Raw genomic sequence first — 14,456 nt, 5'->3', positions numbered from 1 at the left:
TAGAGTTGAAATTATCTGACAAGAATTTTAAAGTCACCATAAAAGTACATCAGTGACTTTGAACATCCTTAAATGGAAAAGTAGGAAGTCTCAGAAAAAGAGTAGAGACATAAAGGGAAAAAAGGACACGTTAGAACAGAAAAAATACAGCATCTGAAATTGAATGGACCCAATAAAAGAGTGAGATGAGAGGAAAGACTTGGCGAACTTGAAACCAGATCAATGAAATAATCGAGTCTGGTCAATGGGTAGAAAAGAGATGGGGACGGAGAAGAACCTCTAACAACCCCACGAACCCATGGGGCACTAACCGAAGGTCCAGGATTTGTGAGTCTGGAGGAGAGGAGAGAGCGAGGGGCTGAGTGAACACATGAGAAGTCAGGACGAGCGACTCCCCAAACTGGGTGAGAGAAACGCCCACAGACTCAAGAGGCTGAGCAGACCCCGCAAGGCCAGACTCCCCAGATTCACCACCAGACATGGCACGATTAAGCTCAAGACAAAGGGGAAAAAGAGACCTATGGAAAACAGCCAGAGAGAGACTTCATAGCACGATTAAGCTCAAGACCAAAGGGGAAAGAAGAGACCTACGGAAAATAGCCAGAGAGAGACTTCATAGCACGATTAAGCTCAAGACCAAAGGGGAAAAAAGAGGCCTATGGAAAACAGCCAGAGAGAGACTTCATTGCTGAGTAGGGAAAGTGACCTGAGGAACAGCGGGCCTCCCATCAGAACATGGAAGCCAGAGGAAGGGGCACGCTTCCAAGTGCTGAAAGGGGAAGAAATTGTCAGACGATTCTATTCCCACCAAAGACACCCTATAGAATGATGGCAGAGTATTCCTAAGGTCAAGCAAAACTAGGAAGACTTTTCACTAGGACACCTGCTGTAAAAAGATTGCCAAAGTAACTTCTTAAAACAGAGAAAATGGTAAGAGAATTTGGAATAGCAGCAATGAAGGAGGGAAAATGGGAAGGTCAGCCTCAGGGAAGGGAAACCACAGTAGAATTTTCTCTTCTATAAAAAAAAAAAAAAAAAAGTTGTTTGACAGTTGAAAGGAGGTAGGTTAAAAGTAAAAGTATAAAAAAGATGTATCATTGCAACATCAAAAGAAAGCTCATGTGGCTCCATAAATACCAGATAAAGAAGACTCCACAGCAAAGGGTGTGGCCAGGGACACACAGGGGCCTTATGTGATGACAAAGGGGTCAGTTCAGTACGAAGACAACCATCCTAAATACATCAAAACAACGTGAAGTAGACCGGCTGAAGAGACGTGGACAAGTCCACCGCACACTGAGGGCTCCCCGCACTCCTCTCGTGGTGGGGCTGCTGGCCGTGGAGGAGCTGACTCGCACTGTCCTCGTGCCTGCTTGGCATTCCCACATGTCTCCCCGGACAGCAGGGTACACATTGCTCTTCAGGTGTGCATGGACGTCTCACCAAGTTGGGCAACAAAGCCCCAAGCCTGCCCTGGCACCTTTGCTGAAGTTGCTGAGTGTTCCTGGAGGAGCACACGGCCAGGCAGGTGGCTTTCCAGGCCCGCGGGCACCTGGAAACATCCGGCTTGTGGTTCCCGTCCTCTGAGAGGACCAGGGCACCCGGGTGTCCTGGGGGCCTCCTTCCGTGCCTCCCACCTCGCCTACACGGACCTGCTCAGTGTCCCCTGCTTTCACCACGAGCACCTGGCCCCTGGCCACCCCCGCCTTCCCCGGGCCCGTCAGCAGCCACCTTCCCGACCCCCAGGGCCCTGCTGTGGTCACCATCCCCACACCACCCACGCTCATCCTGTCCCCGAGCCGCCCCCACCCCGGGGCCTGGAGACACGCCGTGTCCTCTTCCACGGGCCCCCTGCCTGGCGCAGAGGGAGGTTGAAGCTTGGTGAGATCTGTGGGGTGACTGGAAATCAGTCCTGGGTGTTCATTGAAAGGACTGATGCTGAAGCTGAAACTCCAGTACTTTGGCCACCTGATGTGAAAAGCTGACTCATTTGAAAAGACCCTGATGTTGGGAAAGATTGAAGGCAGGAGGAGAAGGGGATGACAGAGGATGAGATGGCTGGATGGCATCACTGACTCAGTGGACATGCGTTTGAACAAGCTCTGGGAGTTGGTGATGGACAGGGAGGCCTGGCGTGCTGCAGTCCATGGGGTCACAAAGAGTCGGACACGACTGAGCGACTGAACGGAACTGAACTGGACGAGTCCCCAGTACGTGTCCGGAGAAGGCAATGGCACCCCACTCCAGTACTCTTGCCTGGAAAATCCCATGGACGGAGGAGCCTGGTAGGCTGTAGTCCATGGGGTCACTGACAGTCGGACACGACTGAGCGACTTCACTTTGACTTTTCACTTTCATACATTGGAGGAGGAAATGGCAACCCACTCCAGTGTTCTTGCCTGGAGAATCCCAGGGACGGGGGAGCCTGGTGGGCTGCCGTCTATGGGGTCGCACAGAGTGGGACACGACTGAAGCGACTTAGCAGCAGTAGCAGCTGGTACGTGTTCAGTGGCCCGGGGTTCCTGGCCCCGGGAGGCGTCATGCCCCACGGCCGCCACCAGGTGGCAGGAGAGCAGCACTGCCGGCGGGCGAGTGGGCGTGGACAGGACGGTCCCCGCGGGGGGGGCGCGCAGAGCCGGCGCTGCCTGCGGCGACGCTGACGCATATCCCCTGCGGTGTGACGACCCAGTGACCATTGGTACACGGCTTAATGCAGAGCGTAACACATGGTGAGCCTGATGCAAGCACTCGATGAACTATTTCTTAGTTGTTCTTGGGCTTTTCTCATGCGGTGTTTCCTGTCAACTCCCATTAGGTCCTACAATCCTGCAAAGTCGGTATAGTAATACCCAGGTTTACAGCGGAGGAGAGCGTGAGCTGGAGAGCTTACTGACTTATCAACGCCCTCCAGACCGCAACAGGAGCGTGTGCGCTCAAGTTCTGCGTCGTGCCCGACTCTGCGACTCCACGGACTGTAGCCCACCAGGCTCCTCCATCCATGGGGTTTCCCAGGCAAGAATTCTGGAGTGGGTTGCAATGCCCTTCTCCAGGGGATCTTCCTGACCCAAGGATCAAACTTGACTCTCCTGTATTGGCACATGGGTTCTTTACCACTAAGCCCCCAGGGAAGCCCTAAAGCAAGATGACATGGGGTGAAAACGAGGGAAACCCGCACAGGCTGATTCTCTCAGGCTCGGCAGGTCGCGGGCCGCCTGGCCCCAGCGGTGTGGCGCGCGTGCTAACCCCGCCTGCAGACCTTCTGCGCTGACCTTGCCCTCCAGACGCCCCTCCTCCTGGGGCTCTACTCAGCGGCCCTGGCGGGGAGCCAGGCTGCCCCCCTCCCCCGCCGAACACCCCCGTCCAGGGTACGCCTGTTGAGGCTCTCAGCTCTCCCCCCACCACCCCCCGACCCCCACGGTGCAGCCATTCAGACTCTCAGCTCTCAGCTCCCCCTCCCTGCCCCGAGGCAGCTGTGTCTTCTGCTCCAGACTCAAGTCCTGAAGGCTGGCGCCCAGGGCCATTTGAGCTGAAACTGGACAAGTGAGACGCAGCCGTGGTGGGAATTTCAGAAAGTAAAAGCCCCCACCACAGGCTTCTGGTGCTTGGTGTTACCCTTCTAGCTTTCCCCATGGGGACACACAGTATATTTTATTAAAAAAATGAGCTCATACTGCACAGCTCTGATTTGATTTTTCCACCAGCTTTTTGCAGCCATCCTTGTGTGTCCTTAAATGCTCTTCTGTAACTTGACTGAGGTCTGTTCAGAGAGCTGAAGAGAGAACCACGTCATGTCCAGCACTGAGCCTGGAGCTCTGCAGACACGAACTGGCCCCGCCGTGTCAGGGGAGCCAGGGCAGGAGCCAGGACGGCCACGGGCGGGGGGGTCGCTCAGACCAGCTGTGCGGTCGACCCGGGAGGAGCCTGGCACGAAGGCAGGTGCTTTCGAGGTCACCGTGGACACAGAGCGGCCCCTTCCAGGTGCCCCAGGCTCCCGGGCGCCTTGCCTTCCTTCCAGCCTGTGAAGCTGGCTGAGGTTCTTTCTGTGCAGAGGGAGGGAGAGAGCCCCGGGCCGCTGACACTGAGTGGAGGCGCCCACGCCCTGTCGGGCCCAGCCAACCAGCAGTCACCACCAAGTCTGCGGCCAGATCACAGCCAGCCTCCAGACACCCGGTGCCCCTCAGCGCCACGCCCAGCCCTCTGGCCCTCCGACCTGTGAAGACGCAGCGCGTTGTGCCTATACTCCGTCCAGTGTGTGTCCTGTGAATGCGCTCAGCCTGCGTGCAGGGGCCTCCCGTGCGGACCAGGTGCCCATCGCCCCCCGTCGCTGCCGTGCAGTGTCCCGTCCCGTGAACAGATGACCGACTCTCCTCGCCGGCCTGGGCACTCCAGGGTCGGTGTGGGCCCTTTCAGGTTGCGCTGCTCTTAAGGGTCTCCTGAGCTCGTGTGCGTTTCTGTTGGGCAAGTCCTGCGTGTACCCGGGTCCAGGCTGGGCGTGTGTTCATCTTCCGGGGGCGCCATGCGTGTCGGGGTGAGGGCTAGGCCCGGAGCCGGGGACGTACACCTGCCAGCACCCCAGCCACTTCCTGTTTTCTGACCCGTGGGTGTGCAGCCGCATCTAGGGCTGGGCCTTGAGTCGCCGCCGGGCGTGGAGTCAGAGCCTTTCTGCCCGCCCCTGGCCGTTCCCGCATCGCCTCTCCTGTGGGCGGCAGCTGCTCCCCGGCCGGGCCTCCTCCCCTGACCATGCGACAGTCCTCCGTCCCGTGGTGTGCAGAGGTGTGATCTTCCTCGCACGCTCGCTCTGCTGTCAGAACCATGGTGTTGCCAGGAGACGCCGGGAGAGCAGACGCTTCTCTGGGACCTGAGTCCTCGGATCCCTGGCATCTGGAGGGGCCTGAGGCAGGTGGGCACTGCAGCCAACATGGCACGAAACCTGTGCCCCAGAGACTTGTTTGGAAACTTCAGTCAAATCTGTCGTGTCCCTTTATTCTGCTTCTCTTAGTTCTTCTTAGCGACGCTCTTTAAAAACAAGCTCCGGGTTTTTTGATGAACTCGGGCAGCAAGGTCTCTCGAGGGGAGAGAGAGGAGAGGGACGAGGGACTCCAGGGAGCATCAGCTCAGTGACCGCCTGACGGGCACTGCAGCCACCTGCTTGCTGGTCCCTGCAGACACATTAAACCGGGCCGTGAGTTTCTACAAAGGCAGGCGCCAAGCGAGGGGAGAGGTGCCATGCAGAGCATTGACCATGTGCGGGAGACTGTTCGTTAAAAGGAAAGCCAGGAGGGAACTCCCTGGAGGTCCAGCCCTCAGGCCTGCACTTCCACTGCCGGGGGCAGCCCTTGGTCGAGGAACAAAGACCCTGCATGCCCCGTGGCCTGGCCAAGAAAAGAAAAGAATTAGAATTCAGAGGCAGTGAAGTCTCGCTCCTGGTCGCTCCCTTCTGAAATGTCCTTGAACGTGACTCTGGCGCTGGGCCAGCTCCTGGGGTTCTGTAGTTTCTTTCCTTCAAGTGCAAAGCTTCCCGGAGACCAGGAGGTGTGGAGGAGGAGGAAGTCAAGGAGGAGGAGGACCGTCAGTCCTCACCGCAGGGGAGCGTGAGGCCTGGGAGCCTCCGCAGCCTCGCCCTCGCCTGAGCCAAGGATTCAGGCACAAGTGGTTCATTACAGGGGCGCCAGCCCAGGAGAGGGAGGGAGAGGGGCCAGGCGAGGGGAGCCTGCAGGTGAGGCCTGGCTCAGAGCTCAGAACCTGAGCCAGAGCCCCCACCACGGAGAGGACACAGGGGCTCTCAGACCCTGCACCCCCACACCGGGGTGGTCTGAGCCCTTCCCCTTTTAACCTTCAACACAGGAATTCCAGGCTCTTCTCAGAAATTTCCTCCCTTTCAGGGAAGGGTTGGAGTCAGAGTCGAGGCCACCCTGCTTCCCAGGAAGCCTCAGACAGACCCTGGGAGGCCAAGCTGGCCAGGTTGGAGACGGAGTCCAGGAGGGTGGGAGGAAGTCCGCACACACACCTGTGGCTGTCAGGGGCCACCAGCTGCTCCAGCTCACAGGTGAGGAGACGGGGCTCAGAGTCAACAAACGTTGGCGGCGGGGGCACCGCCTGCACACGCTGCCCGCCTGCGGTGCCCTTAGCGGCCTCCCCTGGGCACCTGGCTGCTGACTGCTCAGATGCCCTGCGGCCTATTTTTAGCCCCCAGGAGCAAAAACACACTTTCAGGTCCAGATTTGACCAAATGGCCCTGAGGTCACCTCCCTTCAGCATCTGGAAGGTATGTTTCCCTGGACCCCTTTGGAACTCCAAGTTGGCAGGAGAGAAGGCAGCGCTGCCGCAGGCTCTTCCTGGACACGGGGTGTCTTGACCTGTTCTCAGGTCCCCACAGATCCCCAGAAAGTTTTAACATCTGTTTTCCCACTTTGGTGATCTAAGCATTTATTATAGCGTGTTCTTGATTGGCACTTCTTAACCGAGTAGGATCTGACCTGCGCTCTTATGACCCAGTGTCGCTGAGCGGAAGTCGGGGTGTGATAGGCAGCAAAGGTTTAGCGCTAGTTCAGTGAGGCAGGGAGTGGACACAATTGCCTGTGGAGCAGGCAGCCGCACCACGCAGAGCCCGCTGTGGTTGGGAGTGAATGCACGCTGCCCGCAGACGGCTGAGGTGTAGACGAAGGGGCTTGCAACACCCGGTGAACAGAGGCACAGTAGAAGCGCAGCAAAGTTTGTTATAAAAGGATTTTTAAGGGAAATGTTTCGAGAATTGTATTTGGGGGTGTGCTGTTATACTATTTGGCGCATCAAAGTGGGCCGATGATTAAAGATCTGATCATAATTAAAGGAAAAATAATGACAAGAATAGAGACTTAAGTGAAGGTCCATCACGTTCAAAATTCCTTTAAAAGAAGTTCATAAAAGTAGGAAGCACCTCTGAAGCATCTATTACTAAACCTGGCCTCAGTGATTTTTGTCTCTTTAACTCTGGTCATATTTATTTTCTTAAAATCTCCTTTGATTACACCAACTTCGGTTTGGTTTATATTTACAAGGTATGTCTTTTCCCATTCGCTCACTTTCAGCCTTTCCATATATTTAAAGTGGTTTGTTTGGAAACAGCGTATAGTTGCGCCTTTTTTGAAGGAAAATGGGTTGCCTTGTTTATTTTTGGCCGGGCCGGGCCTTTGTTGCTGCCCAGGGGCTTTCTCTGGTTGCAGAGCACAGCTCTCAGGCTGAGGCTCAACGGCTGCAACCCTAGAGCTTCAGTTGCTCCGTGGCATGTGGGATCTTCCCGACCAGGGATCGAACCCATGTCCCCTGCATTGGCAGGCGGATTTGTACTCCCTGTGCCACCAGGGAAGTCCCACGTGTTTTTTTTTTAAGTTTAGCATGACAATCTTTGTCTTTTCATTGGAGAATTTTGCCCATTTACACTTGAAAGTGAACGTGCTGGTCGCTCAGTCGTGTCTGACGCTCTGTGACCCCGTGGACTATACAGTCATGGAATTCTCCAGGCCAGAATATTGCAGTGCGTGGCCTGCCTTTCCCTTCTCCAGGGGATCTTCCCAACCCAGGGATCCACCCGGGGTTTCCTGCACTGCAGGCAGGATCTTTGCCAGCTGAGCCCTCTTTACTGTGAAACGTAGTTGGGTTTAAGCCACCGTGTCGCTGTTTGCTTTTCATTTGTCCTATTTGTTCCTTGTTCCTCTTCCCCTTCTTTTTTGCCTTTTAAAAAAAACTGAGCATTTTTTCCATTTTTCTCCTTTAGCATATTAGGACTCTAGGACCATATTCTCTTCTAGAGAAAAATTGAAACATATGTCCTGACATGTTTCACATTTTCCCTGTAGTTGCAGTAGACGACGAGTAGCTGACTCTAACTCTGTGTGGCTGCTGGGGGTGGTGGCTGAGGGGACCTCGGGGCAGGGGACAGAGACGGAGGCAGGCGGGAGGTGGGGAGCAGGGCAGGACAAGGAGGGCTGCGCGGAGCCGTGTCCCAGACTCTCGGGAGTCCCTGACTCGGGGCCTGTTCCCGCACAGCTGCCAGACGCCATCCTGCCGCACCTGCCTTCCTGCCTCAGACCCTCACCTGGGCCGGCTGTTTCTTGGGCTTGTGTTGTGGGCATGTCCAGGCCAAGTCTGCACAGCCGGCGGACCACCAGCAGGCTGGTGGGCAGGCCGCTCCTGTCCCTGTCCTCCTTCTCTGCCCCTGCGAGTGCAGGTTGGAAACCCCCCAGGTTACCAGGAGAACAGCCAGCTGCCGGAGAGCCAGGGACTCGGCGCGGCCTGGGGGCAAGAGGGTCCGGGCCGGGGAACAGCAGCAAACACGGTGCCTTCTGTGTGCCTGCTGGCTTCCAGGAGCCTTGCAAGTATCAGTCCCATCCTCATCACAACAGAAAGGAATCGGTGTTGTTATTTTTTATCCCACTTTGCAAATGCAGCAGAGAGGCTAGGAGCTTGCCCAGGGCAGATGGCGATTCCTGGCAGCTCTGGGGTTAGATCCGGGTGGTTTTGTTAACTCCCTGCGGCCATAGACACAGCTTCTGCCCACTGCAGCCGCAGATGCAGGAGAGGTCTTCACCTGCGTTCTCCCCATCCCTCACCCCAGGCTCTCACCCTGCAGTCTCTCTCTTTGCATCCACGCTTGCTGCATCTCCTGGGGTTTTTTGCAGGATGAGTTATAACACTTTGCAACAGAACACTCAGATGTGATGGCCAAGATAAATTGAGAGGAGAATTCAACAACATTCAACGTAAGGCTGAGTTGTGTGTAAAAATACGTAATCAGCACTTGTGGAAAATGCTGCTAGATTGAGCTCCTGCTTCTCTTTTTATGTCATAAAATCAGCCTCCTGTTACGAGGCTGAAGTTCAGAAGACACCCTGACCTCTGCTGCTTTGTCTTGCATTACTGAACCAGTCTAGAGACCTTGGTCATCTTGCAAGAATTCAACCACAATCAGCATGATTCATGGCATCAGAGATTGTTTAACTGAAGGAGACCTGACAACCGGAAAAACAAATCAAGCCTGGGTTCTGTGCTCTTGTGTCTGGCTTTCCTGTTTTATGAATTACGCAATTCACTCTTAAGCCTATTTTCAAGTCAGTTTTGCATAATTTGATATGCAAAAAACGTCTCAAGAGAAAACTGTACAGGGTGATTCTCTCTGCCAAATAACTTAAACATCAAGAAGTTAGCATAATAACCTTGATAGCCATAAGACAGCACCCTGAGTTCAATGTTCAGCAACTCATTTAACCCACCTGTTATCAGGGTGTCGCTCGGAATGTCTTCTATTATGCATTTCTCCTCTCGTTCCCCAGCGTGGAAGTAAAAAGCAGTTGAAAGCGAAAAACAAAAACTCAAAAGAAACGTTAACTTGTGCATTTCTGTTGCTTTAGCCACCCCTGTACTGCCTCTTTGGAAATGGATCAACTGCAGGTGGTACTGCCTGCGGAGTATTTGTATTTCACTGGTTCGTTGTTTGTAAATTGATTTTTGTGAGAAGTGACACGTGGTGGCTGCACCTGGGCAGGTGATTGCAAGTCCCAGGGAGCCCCAGGGCCGCGCTCAGTGCGACATCAGCATTCCTTGGGACCTGCTACTGTTAAGGACTTTGAAGTGCTCCGAGGGAATGAAGGATGGTGAGGCTGAGGGACAAGCTGAGGAGGACTCCCCAGAGGGACCAGCCGAGGAGGACTCCCCAGAGTGCCACACCCAGCGCACGCCCAGTGATGGCCGCTTGGCAGGAGGTCAGGGAGGGAGGCTGGCGAGGATGCAGGGTGGAGGAAGACGCAGGTGCTGAAGGGAGAGCTTCCGGCCCGGGATGGGGCCAGACGAGAGCCTGACTGTGACCCCAGTCCTCACCTCCAAGGATCTGTTTCCTCATTAAAAACAGTTACAGTCGCCCGGTGTGATTTACTACATTTCAGCTCTGGCAGCCAATGTTTTTCCTTTTCTTTTTTTTTTTTTTTACAAATGTTTATTCCCCGGTGGCTCTAGTGCTAAAGAACCCACCTGCCAACGCAAGAGACAAGAGATGCAGGAGATGTGGGTTCAATCCCCGAGTTACAAAGATCCCCTGGAGGAGGAAATGGGAACCCACTCCAGTATTCTTGCCTGGAGAATCCCATGGACAGAGGAGCCTCGCAGGCCACAGTCAATGGGATTGTAAAGAGTTGGACATAACTGAGCGACTTAGCACAGCACATTCTTAAATGTACACTGGGCTCCAAGACGACACTTCACTGTAGTTATAGGTGGCAACAGACGTGAGGGCAGGGGATCCAGATGCTTAAAGAGGATGGAACCAAGGGTCAGGAGGCACAAAGGGCAGCTCACTCTGCCAGATTTCTGAATTCCAGCTGGGGCCGGGGGCCTTTCCCGCCACCCGCGCTGTCGGCTCCTGAGCCTCTCCGGCGCTTCCTTCCTTCCTTCTTCCTCACCTTCTGTCCGTCTCCCTGGCTTGCTTCTTGGGCTGCTTCAGGGGCTGCTTCTGGCCACCTTCGCGGCCGACTAGCGCGCCTGCTGCCCTTCCCCAGACCCCGCCCAGTGTTCTCTCTTTATGTCTTTGGTTTTGAAGGTTTACAGACACGAGAAGTTGCAGAAACAGTCCCATCCCCCGAGCCCCCAGAGGTGACCTCTTCCACAACCAGGGGATGGCACCGCCCCCGAGGAGACGGGACTCTGGCCTTGGCGGAGTGCGCTGAACTATGACCATGGACTTACGTGGATCTCACCCGCTTCTGCACGTATGCATTGTTTTTTTAAAAAATGCAAGTATATCATCAAAATAATACATCAAGTACTTATGAGCACTCGAAACAAGCAGAAAAGGGGGAGAAAGCGCAGGCTTGCTTTTGGGTTAAGAGACGGGTCCTGTGACGGGGTTGTTCACTGACCGGCCTTTGAGCCGTGAGAACTCTGGCTGGCAGCAGGCCCCCTTCTGTCGGGCGGCGGCGGCCGGGGGGGGCTGTCTCCGCAGCTCGCGGTGCCGGGCGCAGGTGAGGCCCTGGCTGCGCACCAGGCACGCAGGGGCCTCCAGGACGAGGTGCGTGCGGCTGGGCGGGGCTGCACGCAGGCCTGGTGCAGGCCACGGCTGCTGAGCAGAGGTCCTCGGCAGTGTCTCCACCATGACCCGCCCCGGCCCTCCTGGCCCTGGGGGCCGTCCCCGCCTGTGCTCAGGGATCGTGCTGGGTCCTCCCTGCCGGACCCCGCGGCACCCCGGCCCCTCCCTGGCCTTTGTCTCTGTCTGTTTGGGCCATTACAGCCAAACACCACAGACGTTGCTTTCTCACGGTCCTGGAGGCCGGCGGTGTCTGGTGAGGGCCTGCTTCCGTCCACGGATGGCCGCCCTCACACTGAGTCCTCACACAGGACGAGGGGTGAGGGAGCTCTGAGGGGCGTCCTGTGAAGGCAGTGGTCCCAGCTGTCACCTCCTGGGGCCCCGTCTTGACACCATCACGGCGGGGCGTCGGGATTCCAGCATACAGATTCAGACCGTAGCAGCCGCCAGGCTGTCCCTCTGAGAAGTGCTACAGGGGATGTTCACAGCCTGAACATGAGCCCGTGAAGAGCACTACAGGGGGTGTCCACAGCCTGAACACGGGCCTGTGAACAGTGCTACAGGGGGTGTCCACAGGCTGAACATGGGCCCGTGAACAGTGCTACAGGGGGTGTCCACAGGCTGAACATGGGCCCGTGAACAGTGCTTCAGGGGGTGTCCACAGGCTGAACATGGGCCCGTGAACAGTGCTTCAGGGGGTGTCCACAGCCTGAACACGGCCTGTGAACAGCGCTACAGGGGGTGTCCACAGGCTGAACATGGGCCCGTGAACAGTGCTTCAGGGGGTGTCCACAGCCTGAACACGGCCCGTGAACAGCGCTGCAGGGGGTTTTCACAGGCTGAACACGGGCCTGTGAACAGTGCTTCAGGGGGTGTTCACAGCCTGAACATGAGCCCGTGAAGAGCACTACAGGGGGTGTCCACAGCCTGAACACGGGCCTGTGAACAGTGCTTCAGGGGGTGTTCACAGCCTGAACAGGGGCCCGTGAACAGCGCTACAGGGGGTGTTCAGAGCCTGAACATGGGCCCGTGAACAGCGCTACAGGGGGTGTTCAGAGCCTGAACATGGGCCTGTGAACAGCGCTACAGGGGGTGTTCACAGGCTGAACACGGGCCTGTGAACAGCGCTACAGGGGGTGTTCACAGGTTGAACACGGGCCTGTGAACAGCGCTGCAGGGGGTTTTCACAGGCTGAACACGGGCCTGTGAACAGTGCTTCAGGGGGTGTTCACAGCCTGAACAGGGGCCCGTGAACAGCGCTACAGGGGGTGTTCAGAGCCTGAACATGGGCCTGTGAACAGCGCTACAGGGGGTGTTCACAGGTTGAACACGGGCCTGTGAACAGCGCTACAGGGGGTGTTCACAGGCTGAACATGGGCCCGTGAACAGTGCTACAGGGGGTGTTCACAGCCTGAACATGGGCCCGTGAACAGCACTACAGGGGGTGTTAGCCTGAACATGGGCCAGTCTGGGCTGCTCCGTCCACACGTGCCTCCTATGAGACTGAGGCGGCTCAGTCTCCTCACCGGCAGGACTGGGGTGATAATAGACTCTGCCTCATGGGGCATTGTAAAGCCCACGTGATACATGTGTGACGTGCTTAGAGTAGGAACCCTGGCTCATGGGGAACCTCCAGAATGTCTACTGTTACTGTGTCACAGCCTGACCCCTGGAAGACGTCCCGGCGAGGCATCTCTACTCCAACTCCACGCACTTCCACTGAACTTTCATTATGGAATTTCAACACATAAAACCAGGGGATTGCGCAATGAACCCCAATCTTATTTCATCTAACCCACACATGCGCACTCACACTTTTCCTGGCGTATTTTAAAGCAAATTCTAGATCAGAGGTTGTTTTCCCTCATCAGTTTTCAATGTGCATCTTGGACCAATGGGACGCTGCTGCCCCGTGGACCAGCTCTGAGGGCAAGGATTGACTCCCTCTAGATGCTCCACCCGATCTGGGCTGAGAACCGCATTGGGAGGAACAGGCATGGGCATCCTGCTGCCTAGCAACACAGGCCAAGATACCAGTGGTCCTGCTGTGGTCATGGTGTACAGCCTTTTCATATGCTGTTGAATTCAGTTTGCAAATATTTTGTTGATGATTTTTGCATCCATGCTCATAAAAGATATTTGTCTGTAGTTTTCCTGTAGTGTCTGTTTGGTTTTGGTTCAGGGTAATGCCTCAAATAATGAGTTAGGAAGTGTCCCTGCCTCTTAAGTTTTTATGAAAAGTTTGAGAAGGGTTGGTATTAGTTCCTCATTCAATGTTTCTTGGAATTCAGCAGTGAGGCTATTAGGTCCAGTTTCTTTGTTGAGAGATTTATTATTGCTGTTACTACTGATTCAATTTCCTTACTAGTTATATTTCTATTCCTGTGTGATCCAGTACCTGGTGGGTTTTGTATTTCCAGGAATTTGTCCATTTCAACTAAATTATCTAATTTGTGTACAGTTGCTCATAGTACTCTTGAGATCCCTTTTATTCTGTGGATTTTAATGCTCCTGCTTCCATCCCCGACTCTGGTAAGTTCAGTCTTCTCTCTTTCTTCCTTGGTCCGTCTGGCCTTTTATCCCGTGGATTTTAATGCTCCTGCTTCCATCCCCGACTCTGGTAAGCTCAGTCTTCTCTCTTTCTTCCTTGGTCCGTCTGGCCTTTTATCCCGTGGATTTTAATGCTCCTGCTTCCATCCCCGACTCTGGTGAGCTCAGTCTCCTCTCTTTCTTCCTTAGTCCGTCTGGGTGAAGGTTTGTCAGTTTTGCTGATGTTTTCAAAAAGCAAGCTTTTGGTTTCATTGATTTTCTTTACTGTTTTTCTCTTCTCGGTTTTGTTTATCTCTGCTCTAATCTTTATTATTTCCTTCCTTCTGCTAGCTTTGCGTGTAGTTCTTTCTTCCTCTTCTAGTTCCTTAGATTTTAAAGATATGTTGTTGACTTGACATCTTTCCTATTTTTCATGTGTTTATAGCTGTGCATGTGTGTGCGCTCAGTTATGTCCGACTCTTTGTGACCCCGTGGCTGTAGCCCACCAGGCTCCTCTGTTCATGGAATTCTCCAGATAAGAAATACTGGAGTGGGTTGCCATTTCCTTCTCCAGGGGATCTTCCCAATGCAGGGACTGAACCCACACCTCTTGCGTCTCCTGCATTGGCAGGCAGATTCTTTACCCCTTGCACCGCTTGGGAAGCCTGTTCACAGCTGCAGTTTCCCCCGTTAGCACTACTTTCGCTGCATTCCATATGTTTTGGTGTGTTGTATCTCCATTTTCAACTTCCCTGGTGGCTCAGTGGTAAAGAATCCGCCTGCCACACAGGAGATGTGGGTTCGATCCCTGGGTCAGGAAGATCCCCTGGAGGAGGGCATAACAATCCACTCCAATATTCTTGCCTGGAGAATCCCA

General features: G+C 54.8%; 1 long non-coding RNA gene across 1 annotated transcript; it reads left to right on the top strand.

Annotated features, from left to right (window-relative positions):
* The first annotated feature begins 3,069 nt into the window (after nt 1-3,069).
* LOC113894590 lies at nt 3,070-13,198 on the top strand. Its single transcript, XR_003511626.1, has 3 exons — nt 3,070-6,046; nt 10,568-10,736; nt 12,922-13,198. It is a non-coding gene; the product is annotated as an uncharacterized LOC113894590 (long non-coding RNA).
* Nucleotides 13,199-14,456: the final 1,258 nt, after the last annotated feature.

This window comes from Bos indicus x Bos taurus, chromosome 6 (assembly GCF_003369695.1).
Source record: "Bos indicus x Bos taurus breed Angus x Brahman F1 hybrid chromosome 6, Bos_hybrid_MaternalHap_v2.0, whole genome shotgun sequence".
Lineage (NCBI taxonomy): Eukaryota > Metazoa > Chordata > Mammalia > Artiodactyla > Bovidae > Bos > Bos indicus x Bos taurus.
This window is presented reverse-complemented; position numbering and strand designations above follow the sequence as displayed.